This window comes from Ursus arctos, unplaced genomic scaffold (genome assembly GCF_023065955.2).
Source record: "Ursus arctos isolate Adak ecotype North America unplaced genomic scaffold, UrsArc2.0 scaffold_36, whole genome shotgun sequence".
In the NCBI taxonomy this organism is placed as follows: Eukaryota; Metazoa; Chordata; class Mammalia; order Carnivora; family Ursidae; genus Ursus; species Ursus arctos.
The window spans coordinates 6,045,797-6,065,810 of record NW_026623050.1 but is presented as its reverse complement, the minus strand read 5'-3'; the positions used below and the strand labels follow the sequence as shown (position 1 = coordinate 6,065,810).

The following is a 20,014-nucleotide window of genomic DNA, read 5'->3' as shown; positions in this document are numbered from 1 at the left end:
TGGGCCTGAGGGATTTGGGTTCGGAATACATCAAATGTTTCTCCCCAAGAAGGCAGGTGCCTATCTGGATTGCCCTTTCTATGACTAAGGACTTTTTTGTTTTTTTTTAAATGAGTCTGTCTGAGTTTCTCCTTGATAGATCTATATCTAGATTGGCCTTATTGAAATTTACCATTTGTATATCCTAATTAAAACACCAAAAGCTATTTGCCTGTTAAAATCATAGATCATTTACTTTCTCCTTCTATTTTGTTATGGAAATAACACATGTAATCTGTATTAGAAAATATTGGTAGATAGGTGGGGCGCCTGGGTGGCACAGTGGTTAAGCGTCTGCCTTCGGCTCAGGGCGTGATCCCCGCGTTATGGGATCGAGCCCCACATCAGGCTCCTCCCTGGGAGCCTGCTTCTTCCTCCCCACTCCCCCTGCTTGTGTTCCCTCTCTCGCTGGCTGTCTCTATCTCTGTCGAATAAATAAATAAAATCTTTAAAAAAAAAAAATATTGGTAGATAGGAAGAAAAAAATCACCTAAATTCTTAACTTGCAGAGATAATCATTATTAATATTTTTATTTACTCTTTCTTTTGAGACATTTTAGTGCAAATATCCATATATGTTTTAAAAATAAAAATGAGATCAAATGATGTATATGGTGTTTTGTAATCTGTTTTCTACTAATTTGTATCTCATGAGCACCTTTAGCTGTCAGTAAGAACAGAGCTGTGCAGTAGTTGGTTTCTAAGATGTTTGCCATCAGTTCCTTTCCTCTAAGTAAGTTCATTCCAGTCCTCATAGAGGGGTGGAGTCTGTGTCATCCTGTATTTTCAGGGCTGGGCTGGGACTACTTTGACCAATAGATTACAGCAGAAGTAATCCTACACCAGTTCCAGCCCTAGCCCTTGAGAGGACTGGCAGTTTCTGCTTCTCTTCTTAGAAAGCTCACTCAGAGGAAAGCCAACCATCCTGTAAGGGGTCAGACTACACTGAAGGTGCCATGCTATGAGAAGGTCCAAACAAGCCACATGTAGAGGCTACACAGAGGGAGTGATGCTGGCCAGTTCCCACCTATAGTGAGTTCAGTATTGTCCCACCAGAATTCATGTCTACCTAGAGCCTCAGAATGGGCCTTATTAAGAAATAGCGTCTTTGCAGATGTAATTAGTTAAGATGAGGTCGTACTGGATTAGGTGGGCCCTAAATCCAATGTTTGGTGTTCTTATAAGAAGAGAAGATACATAGAGACACAGAGACAGGATGGCACAGGGAAGAAGGTCACGTGCAGAAAGAGGCAGAGATTAGAATGATGTAGTTACAAGCCAAGGAATGCCAAGGGTCACTGGGGGCCAGCAGAAGCTTGGAAGACACAGGAAGGATTCTTCCCTAGAGACTTCAGAGGGGCCTGGCCTTGCTGACAGCTTGATTTCAGATGTCTAGCTTCCAGAACTGTGGGAGAAGAAATCTCTATTGTTTTCAGCCACCCGTTCCGAAGTTATTTGTTTCAGTAGCCCTTGGAAACTAACCTAACGACTCAGTATTTCACTGCAGACACCAGAGATATGAGGACATTTCATTCCTAGCAAACACCATGTAGAGAATAGCCAAGGCTAGACATATGGTCTCAGGCGAGCTGCTACGGACACCTCCAGCCAAATGCAGCCACCCCAGCTGAGACCTCATTCACGGTGGAGCAGAGACAAATTGTTCCTGCCGTGTCCCTCAAATTACTGATCCACAGAATCATGAGCGTAGTAAAATGGTCACTGTTTTGTGCCACTAAGTTTTGTTTTTTTACTTTTTAGTTTGAAATAATTTTAAACTTACAGAAAGGTTGCAAAGCAGCACGAGTTCCTGTTTACTGTTTTTTTTTTTTTAAAGATTTTATTTATTTATTCGACAGAGATAGAGAGACAGCCAGCGAGAGAGGGAGCGCAAGCAGGGGGAGTGGGAGAGGAAGAAGCAGGCTCATAGCGGAGGAGCCTGATGTGGGGCTCGATCCCATAATGATGGGATCACGCCCTGAGCCGAAGGCAGACGCTTAACCGCTGTGCCACCCAGGCGCCCCCCCTGTTTACTCTTTACGCAGCCTCCCCTAACGTTAACATCTTGTATACCCGTAGTATAGCTGGCCCTTGAACAACATGGACTTGAACTTCATGGGTCTACTTACACGTGGATGTTTTACAGTACAGTGCTGTAAAGGCATTGTCTCTGCCTTATGATTTTCTTTTTTTTTTTTTTTTAAGATTTATTTATTATTTGTTTGAGAGAGAGCACGAGTGAGAGGGTCAGAGGGAGAGAGAGAATCTGAAGCAGACTCCTTGTTGAACACGGAACCTGATGTGGGGCTCGATCTCACAAACCTGATATCTGACCTGAGCTGAAACAAAGAATCAGATGCTCAACTGAATGGACCAACCAGACACCCCCTTCTGATTTTTTAAAAACATTTTAAAATTTAAATTCAGTTAATTAACATATAATGCATTATTGGTTTCAGAGGTCCAGGCCTGTGATTCTTCAGTCTTATATAATATCCAGTGCTCATTTTATCACATGCCCTCCTTAATGTCCATCACCCAGTTACCCCATCCCCCCACCCTCCTTCCCTCCAGCAACCCTCAGTTTGTTTCCTGTGATTAAGAGTCTCTTATGGTTCGTCTCCCTCTCTGGTTTCATCTTGTTTTATTTTTTCCTCTCTTCCCCTATGATCCTCTGTTTGGTTTCTTAAATTCCACATATCAGTGAGATCATATGATAATTTCCTTTCTCTCATTAGCATAATACCCTCTTAGCATAATACCTTCTAGTTCCGTCCATGTCATTGCAAATGGGAAGATTTCATTTTTTGATGGCTGCATAATATTCCATTATATGTGTGTGTGTGTGTGTGTGTGTGTGTGTGTGTGTATGTGTGTATACCACATCTTCTTTATCCATTCATCTGTCGATGGACATCTGGGCTCTTTCCACAGTTTGGCCATTGTGGACATTGCTGCTATAAACATTGGGGTGCAGGTGCCCCTTTGGATCACTACGTTTGTATCTTTGGGGTAGATATCCAGTAGTGCAATTGCTGGGTCATTGGGTAGCTCTATTTTCAACTTTTTGATGAACCATCATACTGTTTTCCAAAGTGGCTGCTCCAGATTGCATTCCCACCATTAGTAGGAGGATTCCCCTTTCTCCTCATTCTCACCAACATCTGTCATTTCCTGACTTGTTAATTTTAGCGATTCTGACGGGTATGAGGTGGTATCGCATTGAAGTTTTTTTTAAGATTTTATTTATTTATTTGACAGAGAGAAAGACAGCCAGCGAGAGAAGGAACACAGCAGGGGAAGTGGGAGAGGAAGAAGCAGGCTCCCAGCAGAGGAGCCCGATGCAGGGCTCGATCCCAGGACTCCGGGATGATGCCCTGAGCCAACGGCAGACACTTAATGACTGAGCCACCCAGGCGCCCCTCTATTGCGGTTTTGATTTGTATTTCCCTGATGCTGAGTGATGTTGAGCATTTTTTTCATGTGTCTGTTGGCCATTTGTATGTCTTCTTTGGAGAAATGTCTGTTTGTGTCTTCTGCCCATTTCTTGTCTGGATTATTCTTTGGGCGTTGAGTTTGGTAAGTTCTTTATAGATCTTGGATACTAGCCCTTTGTCTGATATGTCATTTGCAAATATCTTCTCCCATTCTGCGGATTGTCTTTTGGTTTTGTTGATTGTTTCCTTTGCTGTGCAAAAGCTCTTTATCTTGGGTACCTGGGTGGCTCAGTTGCTAAGCGTCTGCCTTCAGCTCAGGTCATGATCCCAGGGTGCTGGGATCGAGCCCTGCATCAGGCTCCCTGCTCAGTGGGAAGCCTGCTTCTCCTTCTTCCACTCCCCCTGCTTGTGTTCCCTCTCTCGCTGTCTCTCTCTCTCTCTGTCAAATAAATAAATAAAATCTAGAAAAAGAAAAAGTTTTTTATCTCAATGAAGTCCCAATAGTTCATTTTTACCTTTGTTTCCCTTGTCTTTGGAGATGTGTCTAGCAAGAAGTTGCTTCGGCCGAGGTTGAAGAGGTTGCTGCCTGTGTTCTTCTCTAGGATTTTTTTTTATTATTATAAGATTTTATTCATTTATTTGAGTGAGAGAGAGATAGAAAGTGTGCATGAGAGAGAGCACAAGCAGGGGGAGGGTCAGTGGGAGAAGCAGACTCCCCACTGAGCAGGGAACCCGACTTGGGGCTCGTATCCCAGGACCCCAGGATTATGACCTGAGCTGAAGGCAGATGTTTAACCGACTGAGCCACCCAGGTGTCCCACTCCTCTAGGATTTTGATGGATTCCTGTCTCACGTTTAGGTCTTTCATCTATTTTGAGTCTATTTTTGTGTATGGTGTGAGGAAACGGTCCAGTTTCATTCTTATGCATGTGGCCGTCAAATATTCCCAAGACCATTTGTTAGACTGTCTTTTCTCCATTGGATATTCTTTCCTACTTTGTTGAGGATTAATTGACCATAGAGTTGAGGGTCTGTTTCTGGGTTTTCTGTTCTGTTCCATTGATCTACGTGTCTGTTTTTGTGCCGGTACCATACCGTCTTGATGATTACAGTTTTGTAATAGAGATTGAAGTCTGGAATTGTGATGCCTCCAGTTTTCATTTATTTTTTTTTCAACATTCCTTTGGCTATTTAGGGTCTTTTCTGGTTCCCCGTATGATTTTCTTAATAACATTTTCTTTTTCCAGCCTACCCTATTTAATAATACTGTGTATAATACTTGTAACATACAACATGTATGTTAATTGACTGTTTACACTATTGGTAAGGCTTCTAGTTAGCAATAGGCCATTAGTAAAGTGTTTGGGCAGAGTCAAAAGTTGTACATGGATTTTTGACTACATGGGGAGTTGGCTCTCCTAACCTTCATGTTGTTCAAGGGTCGACTTTACGATGATCAACACTAAGAAGTTAATGTTGGTATAATACTATTAATTCAACTATAGGCCTTCTTAAAATCCCACTGGTTTTCCCACCATTTTCCTTTTTATTTTCTAGTATCCAACCCAGGATCCCATTTTGCATTTGGTGGTCATATTTTCTTAGTCTCCTCTAATTTGTGTTAGTTCCTCAGTTTTTACCTGTTTCTTGTGGTCTTGACACTTCCGGAGAGTACTGGTCAGCTATTTTGTAAAATATCCTTCAGTCTCAGTTTGTGTGATGGTTTTCCCTTGATTAGATAGAGGCTATGCATTTTTGTTAAGAATACTCCAGAAAGTATGGGCTCTCACTCAGTCACACTCAGGGTACCTAAGGTTAATGTCTCATATCACTGGGGATGGTAACCTTGAAAACTTGCTTAAGTTGGTGTCTGCCAGGTTTCTCTATTGTACAGTTACTAATTTTCCTTTTAGAATTAATAAATACCTTGGGCGAGATACTTTAAGATTATGCAAATATCTTGTTTTCCCCCAAACTTTTGTCCACTAATGTTAGCATCCATGAGTAGATCTTGCCTGCAATAATTATCACTGTATGGTACTAAATTTTGGGTGATTTTTTAATGTAACAATAGATAAGTGGAATGATTTACATCAGCATTGATGTAATCAGCATTGAAAATTCGAGTATAGTTGACACACAATGCTGCGCTCATTTCAGGTGTACAACATAGTCATTCAACAAGTTTATACATTGTGCTGTGTTCACCACAAGTATAGCTTCCATCCGGCCTGGTACATCACTAGTACAGTATCGTCGACTATATTCCTTATGCTGTGTCAGCATTATTTTTAATGACTCCCTACATGGATGTACCATAATTTATTTAACTAATATTCTCCTGTTAAACATTTAGATTATTTTCTTTGTTTTTCAACTTCTTTAGTTATACATTATAAGGCTGTGATAACATCCTTGGGTAATTATTCTATTATGACCTCTCGTGGTAATCGAAAAAATTAGGTTGAAAACTAGGTTGAAAAAATGGACCCCCAAGAGATAGCCATGTCAAATCCCTGGAAGCTGTCAATGTTACCTTATTTGGAAAAAGGGTCTTTGCATATGTGAGTAAGTTAAGGATTTGAAGATGAGGAGATAATCGTGGAATATGGAGGAGGGCTCTAAATGCCATCCTAAGTATCCTCATAAGAGAGAGGCAGAGGGAGAAGAGGCACACAGAAGAGAAGGCCATGTGAAGGAGGAGGCAGAGGTTGGAGTGACGTGGCCTCGGGCCAAGGGATGCTGGCAGCCGCCAGAAACTGGAAGAGGTAAGAAATGAACTCTCACCGAGAGCCCCCACAGGCAGTGCAGCCCTACTGACACCTTGATTTTGGACTAATGGCCTCGAGAACTGAGAGAGAATAAATTTCTGCTGTTTTAAGTGACCAAGTTTGTGTGAATTTGTGACAGTAGATACAGGAAATGAATACACTTTCGAAGGGAAATCACTAAGTGAAAGGGCTTGGACATTTTAAAGATTTTTATTCATATTGACTCATTAAAATGTTATACCAATTTAGACTCCTCCCAAGTAGTGTATTTGAGAATTGTTTTCCTATACCCACAATACCAGTGGATTTATTATTATTATTATTATTTTAAAGATTTTATTTATTTCTTTGAGAGAGCGAGTCAGCAAGAGAGAGCATGAGCTGGGGGAGGGGTAGAGGGAGAGGAAGAAGCAGGGTCTCTGCTGAGCAGGGACCCAATGTGGGACTCGATCCCAGGACTCTGGGATTATGACCTGAGCCGAAGGCAGACACTTAACCCACTGAGCCACCCAGGCGCCCCAACAGTGGATTTAATAGTTGTTTTAAAGCTTCACTTATTTAAAATGGAGTTATAATTTGTATCTCTGTGATATTTAAGGAGGTTGAATATTTTTTCTTTTAGCCATTTTGTGAGTTACTTGTTCTTTTATAAAATGAGGTGCTCCTGTTTATTGATTTGAAAGACTACTTTATATATTAAGGATACTAATTCTTTGACTATTATAAATACCAAAAACATTTTTTTCTAACTTATTATTTTTAGTTTTATGGTATTTCTTGCTCTCCCAAACTTGATATTTTTTTTATTTAGCTAAATCAGTCATTTCTTTTCTCTTTTCATTGATTGCTGTTCAGCTTAAAAAGGCCTTTTCCAATATTAGATGACATAAAAATGTACTTGTGTTGGGTGCCTGGGTGGCTCTGTTGGTTAAGCGTCTGCCTTCAGCTCAGGTCAGGATCCTCAGTCCCAGGACTGAGTCCCACGTCGGGCTCTCTGCTCAGCGGGGAGTCTGTTTCCTCCCTCTCCCACTGCCCCTCCCCCTGCTTGTGCTCTCTCACTCTTTCTCTGTCAAATAAATAAAATCTTTAAAAATTGTTTAAATTAAATTAAAAAACCAACAGCAAATGGAGACAAGCCTTAAACATTGTCCGAGCAGACAAAAGCAGTTTAGTCATACAAACAAAACTTAATTTAGCTTCTTTTGCAAGGCTATCTTGACCTGGGTCATCTCTTGCTTATGTGTCTGGAAATCACAAGCAAAACTGCAAGTGTTTTTCCAAAATTGATATGATGTAACCATTCTACTTTATAAGAAAATACCCCTGAGCCTCATGCCATGTTTTGGTTTTAGTGTTCCCAGTTTACAAGCTGCTTTTTGATGTGTGCACAATGAACTTTTACTAATGACTACTTCTCTGGTTCATTGGTTTTATTTTGGTATTTATGATCTTTTGATGCAGCTAACAAATTGGGGAAAAAAACCCACCAGATCAGCTCTCTACCTCATATATCACAACAAAATGACCCTGGGATCATGACCTGAGCTGAAGGCAGATGCTAAACCTACTGAGCCACCCAGGCAACCCTTTTTTTTTAAATTTGAGAGAGAGAGCATGAACGGGGTGGGGAGGGGGAGAGGGAGAGAGATAATCTCACGCAGACTCCCCACTGAGTCTGCAGGACTCCATCCCAGGACCCTGAGATCATGACCTGAGCTGAAATCAAGAATTGGCCACTTAACCGACTGAGCCACCAAGGTGCCCAGTCTCTGTTTGTTTTGATTTTAACACTAGTTATGTCAGTACCTTTTATTGGATAATTCATCATTTCCTCACTTATTTGAAATGCTAACTTTATCATGCACTAATTGGGTCTCTTTCCGAATTTTCTATTCTCTTCCATTAATATTTCTGTCTGCGTTGATGTCAGTATCGCACGGTTTTTATTACTGTAGCTTTGTAATACATTTTATTGGGGCAGGTCTATTGTCTTTTTCAAAAAGATTTTGCAATAACGTGTTTTTCTCAAGCCTGTTTTTCTCTTTGAGAGTTGCTTAGCAGGGAGTCCACTATTTAAGAAAAAAGGCCGCAGGGGCGCCTGGGTGGCACAGCGGTTAAGCGTCTGCCTTCGGCTCAGGGCGTGATCCCGGCGTTATGGGATCGAGCCCCACGTCAGGCTCCTCCGCTATGAGCCTGCTTTTTCCTCTCCCACTCCCCCTGTTTGTGTTCCCTCTCTCACTGGCTGTCTCTATCTCTGTCGAATAAATAAATAAAATCTTTAAAAAAAAAAAAGAAAAGAAAAAAGGCTGCAAAGCACCTCTAACCTTATAGTTTATAGAATGCTATTTTACTAACTTAAATGTCCGAAGGCTATTGTATGAAGATAATCTGTCTCGAAAAGTACGATTTCTTATATTTTCTTTCATGTCTGTCGGTAATTCTGTACCTTCCTAGGACCAAGACTGTGTTTGTTTTCCCAAATAAAGAACATGGGCAGTGTCAGGAATATAATTCTGGCTATGATAGTATCACAGCAGCTGTATTTCAGGAAAGCTGGAGCTGGATGCTGGTTTCCCTAATGGATGATGCGGTTCTAAGAGGCCGCCCCTACCTCCCCTGGTTGACTCTGGAGGGGGGACTGTGAAACAGAGGATCCGTGGTGACTTTTTGACGTTAACCTTTTCAGGCATAGAGTTCACTACCAAATGAACTTCTGGCCCTGCAGGGCAAGACTTTTGTTTTCAGTTGTCTTTTCTTCAAAATCAAACCAGAACTATCAAATACATTCATTTTTAAAGTTCATGCCTGTGTATTTGGCTTAAACCTGTAGAGCTCCCTGCTGTAGCTTTGGAGTCACGTGACTACGATAGGCCCTTCAGACATTTGCAGTAACGTTAGATTAGTTCTAATGTTTTAATGTGGAAATCAGTTGGGCTGCATGAGCTGAAAACTGGAGTTACCAGGGACTCGAAACCTATGTTCAGGGAAAATCACTGGTTTAAACATTATCATGTTAGAGTTCCAATTTTTAGATTTCGAATTCTTAGTTATTATGTATTGGCAGTGTTTATTGTGCTCAGAGCAGAGAAGATGCAAAAGTTGGGTCAATGGAAAAGGAATGGGAATAATAGATACTGTTAGGCTCTTGCTTTTCACTCTCGCTACTGTCTGTAGCTCATGCGGGACTGGTGTGCCCAAGGGAAGGGACAATGTTACTGCGTTCCTGGTTCTTCAGAGTTAAGTAGATTCTTTTTGTTTTTTTGGTGACTGGTCTTTTAGAGAAGGCAAATTCCTTAGTGAAAGTTCCTGCTGGGTTTTTATATCATAAGCATATTTTTAACAGTCATGCATATCTGATTTCTAAGTGTCTTAAAAACCAAAGGAGATATTTACTTTGGACTACATTATTAGGCTAATTACACATTTTTTCTTTACATTTTACATAACATAGTTATTACTTCATTCCCAAAGAGGAAACTTTTGGAATCTTCAGTTTAAGAAAGGTATTATTAGCAGAGAATTTTCACTGTCTGTAGAAGAGAAATTTTTTTTTTTTTTAAAGATTTTTTATTTCTTTATTTGACAGAGATAGAGACAGCCAGCGAGAGAGGGAACACAAGCAGGGGGAGTGGGAGAGGAAGAAGCAGGCTCATAGTGGAGGAGCCTGACGTGGGGCTCGATCCCGTAACACCGGGATCACGCCCTGAGCCGAAGGCAGACGCTTAACCGCTGTGCCACCCAGGCGCCCCTGTAGAAGAGAAATTAATAGAAATGTAAGGGTCTGGTTTGACCACATAGCAGTGATTTTAAAGTCTTCAATTCCTACTGTTACAACATAGTTGCATATTAGAAAATGGTGTGAAACTACTTACATTTGTTTCATTCTGAGATTTCTTTCCCATGTTATTCACTGAACTTTGGTTACCCCTCATAATTAAAAGTACAAAATTGAAACAATTATTTTGATCAAGCCTATATATAGCTGTAAGTTTTAAAATAAAATGTTTCTATAAGGCTTATGAAAACAGAAATCTTTTGCCCCATTCCTCTCCAGAACTTTTTCTGTTACCAGGAAAGCACAAACCCTTGTAAATTATCCAGTAGGTGGCAGCATCTAGTTAAAATACGCACTTGTAAAAAGCGTCTGGACGAGTTTGGAGCCAGACTTACTTAGATTTGAACTTAATTTTTTTTTAATTAAAAAAATTTTTTTAGACTTGAACTTTAAACGCATATCTACAAACATACCCAAATTTTCCTTCTGCCTCTTTTCCCTTTAAAAAAAAAAAAAAAAGGGAGACATTCCTAGGTTGAATATTCTTCCTTACCCCCGCCCCCCCCTTGCAATGGCTTAGCCTTTTATTTAAGTGTAATTTGAGGGACTCCAGGCGGGTAGCACGATGGCAATTTCAAACCAGCGCTTCAGATACAAAATACATCCTAGCCCCTCTAACATCACAAAGAACCAACAGCAAAACAAAGGAAAAGGTACTGGTTGTTGCGTCATATATTTGGTTTTATTGACAGGTAAACACAAGTGGGGCCTTGACACCAAGAGAAAGAGAAAAACCACGTTAAGTTGATTTTTCCCCCCACCTTTTGACTTGATAATCCAAACTTAATAACCTCAAGTTTAACTATTGAGATGCTGAAGCAGACAATATTACACTTGCTAGAGATCTCAGAAATATTTTAGAAGTCTTTTCACCCCATTTTTGAGGGGCCACTTTTAAGTTTTGATAGAGAGATCTGGTGAAAATCAAAACTCCTTACCATACCGTAAGGAGTTTTCCCTTAGTTTTTAGCATTTCTCTGATGGGTAGAGACAGAATTCTGTACTCTGGGGGAAACACATCTGATGATGGAGTTGTTTGTCAGCAGTGTTTTAGAAGGAGGTTATTCCTTTTTCCTTTGTCACGTTGGCCTCTGTGTTCCCAGCTCTAAATTTATAAGCTCATGTAAGCACAACACAACAGCATCTTAATCAACTAGGGTTCTAATGATCTGAAAATACCTTTTTGAAAATGCTTTTCTGTGAAATTCAGGTATGTGCCACTTTTCCTCGTGGATGTTAAGATGGAATATTCTAAGAAAATATGGTAGTCTTTTTCCACCCTGTTTTGCAGAGGATTGAGGGAGAGAATCAATTGTGGTGACTGGGCAGTTAAGGATTTTTGGTTTTTAACCTCTGTTACAGTCTTAATATTGCCTAGCAATGTCTTTTGCATTCTCCAAAGTGGCCGTTCCAAATGCTTACCATGTGTTTAACCTCCTGTCTTCTGCAAGTCCTTCACTCCGGCCTTCTTATGCCCAGAGAAAACAACCACCCGGGTGTGACTCCCTTCCATTTTCTTTCCTTCTGTCTCTAAACTGCACTCTGTTCTCCTCCATCCCCCGTCTTTCTTATTTTAGATTGAGGGAAGGTGCTGTTCTCCAAGGCCAAGGTCAACGACATCCCATCCCTTTCACTCTGCCCCTGGCTCCTGATCCATCCATGATTCTGTGTCTCACCTAGGGCTTCTATCTGTCCTCCTCTCTCTCCTTCCCTCTAGCTTACTATGTTTGAATCTTCTGGTCCCCAAACAGAAAGAGCCATCAAACCAGCCAAACAGACAAATAAAACCTCCTCCCTCAGTTCTTCACCCTGCTCCCAAACAGGTCCCATTTACTTCCCTTCTTCTTAAAGGTCAGACTTCTTGAAAGAACAGTCCACACGTACTGGGGCTACCTGGTCAACTTCCATTTACTTCTCAACTGTTTGGTGGTCTGTGTTTTCTCCTTTCACACTACAGAAACTACTTCATCAGCGGTCCTCTTAAATTCTAAGCCTAGTGACAGACTTCCGGTTTTTACCCTACTTGACCTCTCTGTAGCATCTAGTGCAGTTGGCCAGTCATAGACCAGTAACATTTTTACTGGTGTCATCATTCCCTGCCAGCTCTCCTGTTTTTCTTCTCGCCTCTCCCTTACTCTCATTGTTGAAATCTGTTTCTCCTCCTGTGTGTTTTCCTCTATCTGGGTTAATGGTTTCATCATCCATCCAGACTTTGCGGTGGTTAATTTTATGCACCAACTTGACTGGATGGTGGGATGCCTAGATGTCTGGGTAAGCATTATTTCTGGGTGTGTCTTTGAGGGCATTTCCAGGAAAGGCTAGCATTTGAATTGGTAGACTGAGTAGAGTCCCCCTCCCCAGTGTGGGTGGGCATCATCCGAGCTGTTGAGGACCTGAATAGAGCTACAAGGTGGACGAAGGAAGGCTTTGCCCTCTCTGCCTGAGTGCTTGAGTTGGACCACCGATCTCTTCTGGGCCGCAGTTACAATTAAATTCTCTTATTCATTCTAATTATCTTTAGTTGTTTGCTTTGAGTCTCGTTAGTTTATGATCACCTTGAAATAACGTTAATTTTTGTGTCCTTTTCAATAATTATTCCTATTCTGAGAACTTTATAAAGACTTAGTGTTGAAATTTATGGGTGCATTCCATTAGGTATTTAAACTATCATCAGGTTTTTTCCATCTTGACAAGCTTATTTAATGTTTTCAAATCAGTATATTTATTTATTTATTTATTTTTAAAAGATTTTATTTATTTACTTGAGAGAGAGGAAGTGAGAGAGCGAGCATGGGGGGGGCACGTGGGGGACAGCAGAAGGAGAGGGAGAAGCAGGCTCTCCGCGGAGCAGGGAGCCCCATGCGGGGCTCGATCCCAGGACCCTGGGACCGTGAACTGAGCTGAAGGCAGACGCTTAACCAACTGAGCCACCCAGGTGCCTCTAAAATCAGGATGTTTAAATACTAAATGAGTGTTATTCTTTGGTCAGTATTTCTTGGTTATGAAGGATTATTCTTTTAACTTAGTACCAGATTTGAATGGCCGAATTTACTCAGAATTTTTGCATCTATATTTATAAGTGAGATTTGCTCTGTGTGTGTGTGTGTGTGTGTGTGTGTGTATGACTGTGTGTGCCCATGTGCATGTATGTTCTGGTGTTGACAGCAGAGGTGGGGTTGGGAGGGTGTGTGTGTGTGATTTGTGAGGCTGTGTTAACTTCATAAAATGATTGGGGCTGGCTGTTCATTTATTTCTATGCTTTGAAATAGTTTATATAATGTGGGGATTATCTGTTCCCTAAAAACTTGAAAGATTGCACTGGAAAAACCATCTGTTTCAAATAATTTCTTGGAGGCAATTTTCTGACTCTTTTCTCAGCTTCTTTCATATTTACTATTATATTTCAGTTTTCTAGTCTTCTGGGTCATTTCTGGCAATACATCCATGTCAGTGAGATTTCAAAACGTCCATTTCACCAGGATTGAACATTTTACTAATAAAATTTCATATAGTATTTTAAAAGAATAATTCCCCTTATTGTTTATTATGCCACATTTCTTTTTTCTGATTTAATTCCTGTTTTCCTTCCTCTTTACAATCTTAAAGTTTTTTTTTTAAGTTAACTTTTTTAAAGCACAGTTTTAGATTTACGAGAAATTAGGACGATAGCATAGTGATTTCCCATATACCTGTAACCATCTCCCCCTATTATTCATATAGTATGGTACATTTGTTATAATGAACCGATATTGATACATTATTATTAAATAAGCCTACACTTTCTTCAGACTTTTAGTTTTTACCCTTTTTTTTCCCGTTCCAGGGTGCCATCCAAGATACCACATTACGTTAGTATGTGCGTCCTCATGTCTCCCTAGACCACTCTTGGCTGTGCACTTTCTCAGACTTTTGACGACTTTGGCAGTTAGGAGGAGTACTCATTAGGTATCGTGTAGAATTTCCAGCAATTGTGATTTATCCATATTTTTCTTATGATTTGACAAAGGTTGCATGTTCTTGGGAGGAACACTATGAAGTTAAAGTGCCATTTCCATTCCGTCACATCATACTAGCCACGTAACTTATCAGTGTGGAGGTCAACTTTGATCACCTGGCTGAGGAGGTGTTTGTCACATTTCTCCACGGTGAAGTTCTTCAGTTTTCCCCCCTTTCCATCCTGTCTCTGGAAGGAAGTTACTATGTGCAGCCCTTTCTTGAAAGGTAGGGAGTTACACTTCACCTCCTTGAAGGCAGGGTATTTACATAAATTATTTTGAATTATCTGCATGGGAGATTTGTCTATTCTTCCCATGTACTTATTCAATCATTTCTTTTTTTTTTTTTTTTAAGATTTTATTTATTTATTTATTTGACCGAGAGAGACAGCCAGCGAGAGAGGGAACACAAGCAGGGGGAGTGGGAGAGGAAGAAGCAGGCTCCTAGCAGAGCAGGGAGCCTGATGTGGGGCTCGATCCCAGGAACCCCGGGATCACACCCATAGCCAAAGGCAGACGCTTAATGACGGAGCCACCCAGGCGCCCCTCAATCATTTCTTTATATCAATATAGACTTGTGGATATTTATTTTATACATTGGATTATAGTAATCTAATATCCCTTTATTTTGCCGCTCAAATTTTTCTAGTTTTGGTCATTGGGAGCTCTTTCAGTTGACATCTATGTCCCTTTTTATTTTTTAAGAGGGGGCAGAGGTAGAGGGAACTCGATCTCACAACCCTGAGATCATGACCTGAGCTGAGTCTGAAATCAAGAGTTGGACGCTCAACCGACTGAGCTACCCAGGGTCCCCCACCCCACCCCCGTGTCCCTTTGATGTACCTCCAACATGGCCGGTTTTATTGTCGTTGAGCCCGTCCTTACTTTCTGGCACTATGGGATGCACCAGACTCAGTTTGTATGTTTCCTCCCCTCCCTTCCCCCACCTCCCAGCTTGTATATTTCCTATCTGAGTCCTAGAATCAGTTGTCTCTTCAGGGAGCCCTGGTTCCTCTGATTGGAGAATGATATTAGAAACCAAGATCTGGATGCTAGGTGTGCTGTTGCTACTGGGGAGTCATTGATTCTAGGCCCTCTAAGGAAGGAAATATTTGTGAGTATACTAACCTGTTATATACCATGTCTATAAGTATTTCTATGTGTAACCCTCTGTATCTATATTAAGCTAAACGTGGATTCATACTGATGTCTCCAACTTTATGCTGTTACCACATGAATCTTTCTAACCATTTGCCCTTGCTTAACTGTAACTTCTACTCTGACAGTGAGAAACCTGGCTCTCACCACTGGCCCTCCCTTCACTTGTTGCGCAATTCCAGTAAATGTGGAGTGATATTAAAATTGTTAACCTGTACCCTATAGGAGACAACTTAGTCACCTGGAGTTCAGTGCTCAGGTGCAGTCTCTGTTATTAGCAGAGTTTGGCACAGACCATGCGCCATACTTGCAGACTCCACTCGTTTCCGCAGATACTTAAGGTGAATACCTTTTTCCTACCCCCTTCAGTGAGACTGTTCCAGACATTTGTAACGCAGTTAGATCGTTTGGTCACAGTTTGTGTTCCATCTTGGGATTCTCTGACATCCTAAATGATATTTGGAAAACTTTCATGCATTACAGTTCACTCTGTGTTGTGAAGCGATAGGTTGTCAAAATGCACAGTGTCACGGGACCAGCAGTAGAGAATCATATAGAATAGTTTCACCACTGCGAAAAATCCTGTGTGAATTCCCAGTCACCTCTCCCTCCTCCCCCCACACCTCTAGATGCTTCTGATCTTTTTACTGTCTCTATAGTTTGCCTTTTCCAGAATGTTATATAATTGGAATCGTACAGTATGTAGCATTTCCAGGTTGGGTTTTTTTACTTAGCAATATGCCTTTAGGATTCATCGATGTCTTTTTATGGCTTGATAGCTGCTTTCTTTTGGTCACTGAACAGTATTTCATTCTATGGCTGTACCACGGTTTGTTTATACCTTCACCTATTGAAAGGTATCTTGACCGCTTCCAGTTTTTGGTGATTGTGAATAAAGCTGCTTTACATTTTATGCAGATTTTTTTTTTTGTGGTTGTAAATTTTCAATTTACTTTGATAAATATCTAGGAGCAGGCTTGCTGGAACATATGGGAAGACTGTTTAACTTTGTAAGAAACTGACTGTCTTTCAAGTTGGCTCTACCGTTTTGTATTCCCACCAGCAAAGAATGAGAATTCCTGTTGCTTTGCATTTTTGGCAGCGATTGGTATTGTTTTCTGGATTTTAGCCATTCTAACAGGTATGCAGTGGTATCTCGTTGTTTTAATTTGCATTTGCATTTCTCTAATGGCAAATGATGTTGTCTATCTTTTCAGGTGCTCATTTGCTCTCTGTATATTTTCTTTAGTGAGTTGTCTGTTCAGATCTTTTGCCCATTTAAAAAAATTGGATTGTTGTTTTCTTACTGTTCAGTTTTAAGTGCTTTGTGTATTTTGGATACAAATCCTTTATCAGATACGTGTTTGGTAAATACACGTATTTTCTCCTAGCCTGTGGCTTGTCTTTTTTGTTTTCTTTACAGTGTATTTTGTAGAGCAGACGTTCTAATAAAGTTCAGTATATCAATTTTGTTCTTTCATGGATCATGCTTTTGGTGTTGAGTATGAAAACTCATCACTAAACCCAAGATCACATGGGTTTTTCTCCTCTGTTTTCTTTTAGAAGTTTTATTGTTTCGCATTTTACATTAGTTGAATTATTTGTGAAAAGTGTAAGTTCCCTCTCCAGGTTTGTTTTCCTTCCTTCCTTCCTTCCTTCCTTCCTTCCTTCCTTCCTTCCTTCCTTCCTTTGCGTATGGACATCCAGTTATTCCAGCACCATGTTAAAGAGATCATCCTCTCTCCACTGAATTGCCTTTGCTTTTTTTGTTAAAGATCAGTTGACTATATTTTTGTGAGTCTGTTTCTGAACTCCCTTTTCTGTTCCAGTGATCTGTGTGTTTTTCACTGAAAACATGTCATCTTGATCACAATTAGTGTTTTCTCTTTTTAAAATTGCACTTGTAGATTTTTCTTTTTATACCTTCAAGAGCCAGTTTTGAATTTCTTTGCTCATTCTAGCTTGTTTCTTTATGCTTTCTTTTCTTGGCCTTGTTATTGTTTTCTCTAGCTTCTTCAGTTAAATTAGTTAAGCTCATTTCATTTTCTCTTAAAATATGTATATTAGCCTGCTACGCTGCCATAAAAAGATATCACAGGTCGGGTGGCTTAACAGCAGAAATTTATTTTCTCACAGCTCTGGAGGTTCGAAGCCCAAGATCAAGGTGCTGGAAAATTCATTTTTTGGTGAGGTCTGTCTTCCCAGCTTGCAGATGTCCACCTTCTCACTGTGTCCTCGTGACCTTTTCTCTGTGCCAAGGGAAGCGGGGAATGGGATAAAGAGATCTCTGGCATCTCTTCCTGTTCTTATAAGGCCACAAGTTCTGTTAGATTAGGGCCCCACACAGTGATATTATTTAGTTTTAATTACCTCCTTAAAGGCCCTGTCTTCAAACACAGGCACACAGGAGGTTAGGGCTTCCATATGCACATTTTGGAGGGATACAGTTTGGTCTGTAACCGTATGATAAAAGCATCATTGCTATGCACTTATTTCTAAATATAGCTTTATCTCTGAAGTGCATTCTTTAGTACATGGTGTTATCACTCTTCTCTACAAGTTGTTATTGTGTACTTATTTCCTTACTGATGTAGTAGTTAATTGGAAAATGGTGGTGCCTTTCCCTTGTTCTCCAGAATATTTTTAATAAGCCCTGTCTTTTAAAAGTTAATATAGAAATTTATAATATTGCTTTGCTATTTTGAATTTATTGACATTATAGTCTAATAGAATGGTTGTCAATTCTAGGGGACATTTGGATATGTGCATCTTTGGTTGGCATAATGATGTGCAGTGGGGGAGGGTTCGTGTAGTTCGCAGGGGCGAGAACTTCTAGATGTTCATGCCATAGGCCAGCCCTGAGGAATTGTGGTGTGTGTGTATGTGTGTGTGTGTGTGAGAGAGAGAAAGTGAGTGAGAGAGCAAGCAGAGGATGAATTTCAGAGCCTCTGTCCCTCTAAACATGGCACACTGCCATTGCTGCTTTGCAGCTATCACGTGTAAGGGTGGAGCACTGTGCGTGGAGTCTTCTTTCAGAGCCTTGCAGTGAGGAAGAGCCCACTCTGCTCTGGGTTTCCTCGTTTTCTTTGGGGGTTTCAATCCAGTTTCGGGATTTCAACTTCCCTCTAAGGGAACCCGTATCAGGGAGCAGCCTCACGCCTGTGTCACTTGCGTCTACTCTAAATTCGTTTCCTCTGATGCTGTTTCAGATCCTTCTCCACTGTCTGGGGTGGACTTCAATGTCTTCCTTAGGCATGAAACAACTATATCCCATCCTGAAATCTTTCTCTTTTAAGACTCTTATTTAAAATGTGCTCAGTCCTTCAAAGTCTGGCTCTTGACCTCCTAAGGGAGATTGTTTTTGCACCCCCCCCCCATAAATATTTGTAGCGAGGAGAGGAATCTTTTAAAATTTCCTATTAAATTTAATTTTGGTATAATTTCGGACTTAAAGTCTCAAGAAAAGCACAAAGAGTTTTCAAAAACCCTTTATCCAGATTCTCCAGGTGTTAACATGTTGCCACATCCTCCGTCTCTGTGTCTGTCTCTGTAGAGATGTTTGTCCCCTCTGTCTCCCTCTTCACACAAGGGCTCTTGCACACACACATGCACGAGTGAGGAAATTAGCGCCGATCCAATACTATTGTCCAGTCTACAGGCTTTCTTCTTTTGCTAATTGTCCCACTAAAATCCTTTCTACCAACAGAAAATCCCCGATCATGTATTGTGCTTAGTTGTCATGTCTCTTTAGGGCATTCTTAGTGTTCTACGACACTGGCATTTTTGAAGACTATAGGCTTGATATTTTGTAGACTGTTCCCCGGTCCAGGTTTGTTTCTAGTTCCATGAGATTTGGTTCAGGTTATACATTTTTGGCGGGAATCCCAATGTGTCTTCATGGATCCTATCAGAAAGTACACGATGTTGATTGTGCCATAACTGGTGAGGTGAACCTTGATCACTTGGTTAGGGTGGTGTCTGCCAGGTTTCTCCACTGTAAAGTTGCCAGTGTTCCTTTTGTACTGAGTGAGTCATCTTGCAGGGAGGTACTCCGAAGCTATTGTGTCATTCTTCCAACTTTCATCTACTACTTTTCCAGCCATTGGTGATTCTTACCTGAACCAGTTATTATTATGATGGTACCCAACGACTATTTTCTAATTCCATTAGTTCTTCTATAGTAATACGTTTTTTTGCTCTGTTTTGTTTTTGTTTTTTTACTGTAAGGAAGAGTTTTCTAAAGGAGAACTTTGGAAATTCAGAAAATGCTTTTTTTTTTTTTTCCTTTGAGGAGTTAAGCTCCTGCAGTTGAATAACCAACTTTCAAAGCTGTTGTCTTTTAAGCTCAAAGCTGAGCTATGATGCCTTTGCTCTAGGCCGGGCCCGCCTTCTGTCCGAGCTACTGAGTGTACAGAACACCACTGAGACTGTGAAGAGCCGCAGGATCACAAGAATAATTTTAGCCTAGGAAAAGCCCTTAGGTTAAAATTATCTCCAAATATCACCTTGCTGTAACAGTTTTTAGTATTGCAGGGTTTCATATTGTGTCTTTCTAGGTGCTTTGGTGTAAAAGTGAGTGAAACTATTAAAAAGGAATTATGGGATCAAAAATAAATATATTACCACTCGAAAAGAACTTAAACCTTTCTGTCTTTTACACAAAAGTAGCTTTTTTTTTTTTTTTTAAAGATTTTATTTCTTTATTTGACAGAGATAGAGACAGCCAGCGAGAGAGGGAACACAAGCAGGGGGAGTGGGAGAGGAAGAAGCAGGCTCACA

At 40.6% G+C, this 20,014-nt stretch overlaps 1 protein-coding gene across 11 annotated transcripts in view; it reads left to right on the top strand.

Annotated features, from left to right (window-relative positions):
• Positions 1–20,014, top strand: part of FSIP1 (fibrous sheath interacting protein 1) — a 182,151-nt gene that overhangs the window by 19,643 nt on the left and 142,494 nt on the right. The gene's annotated exons all lie outside the window — the stretch shown is intronic.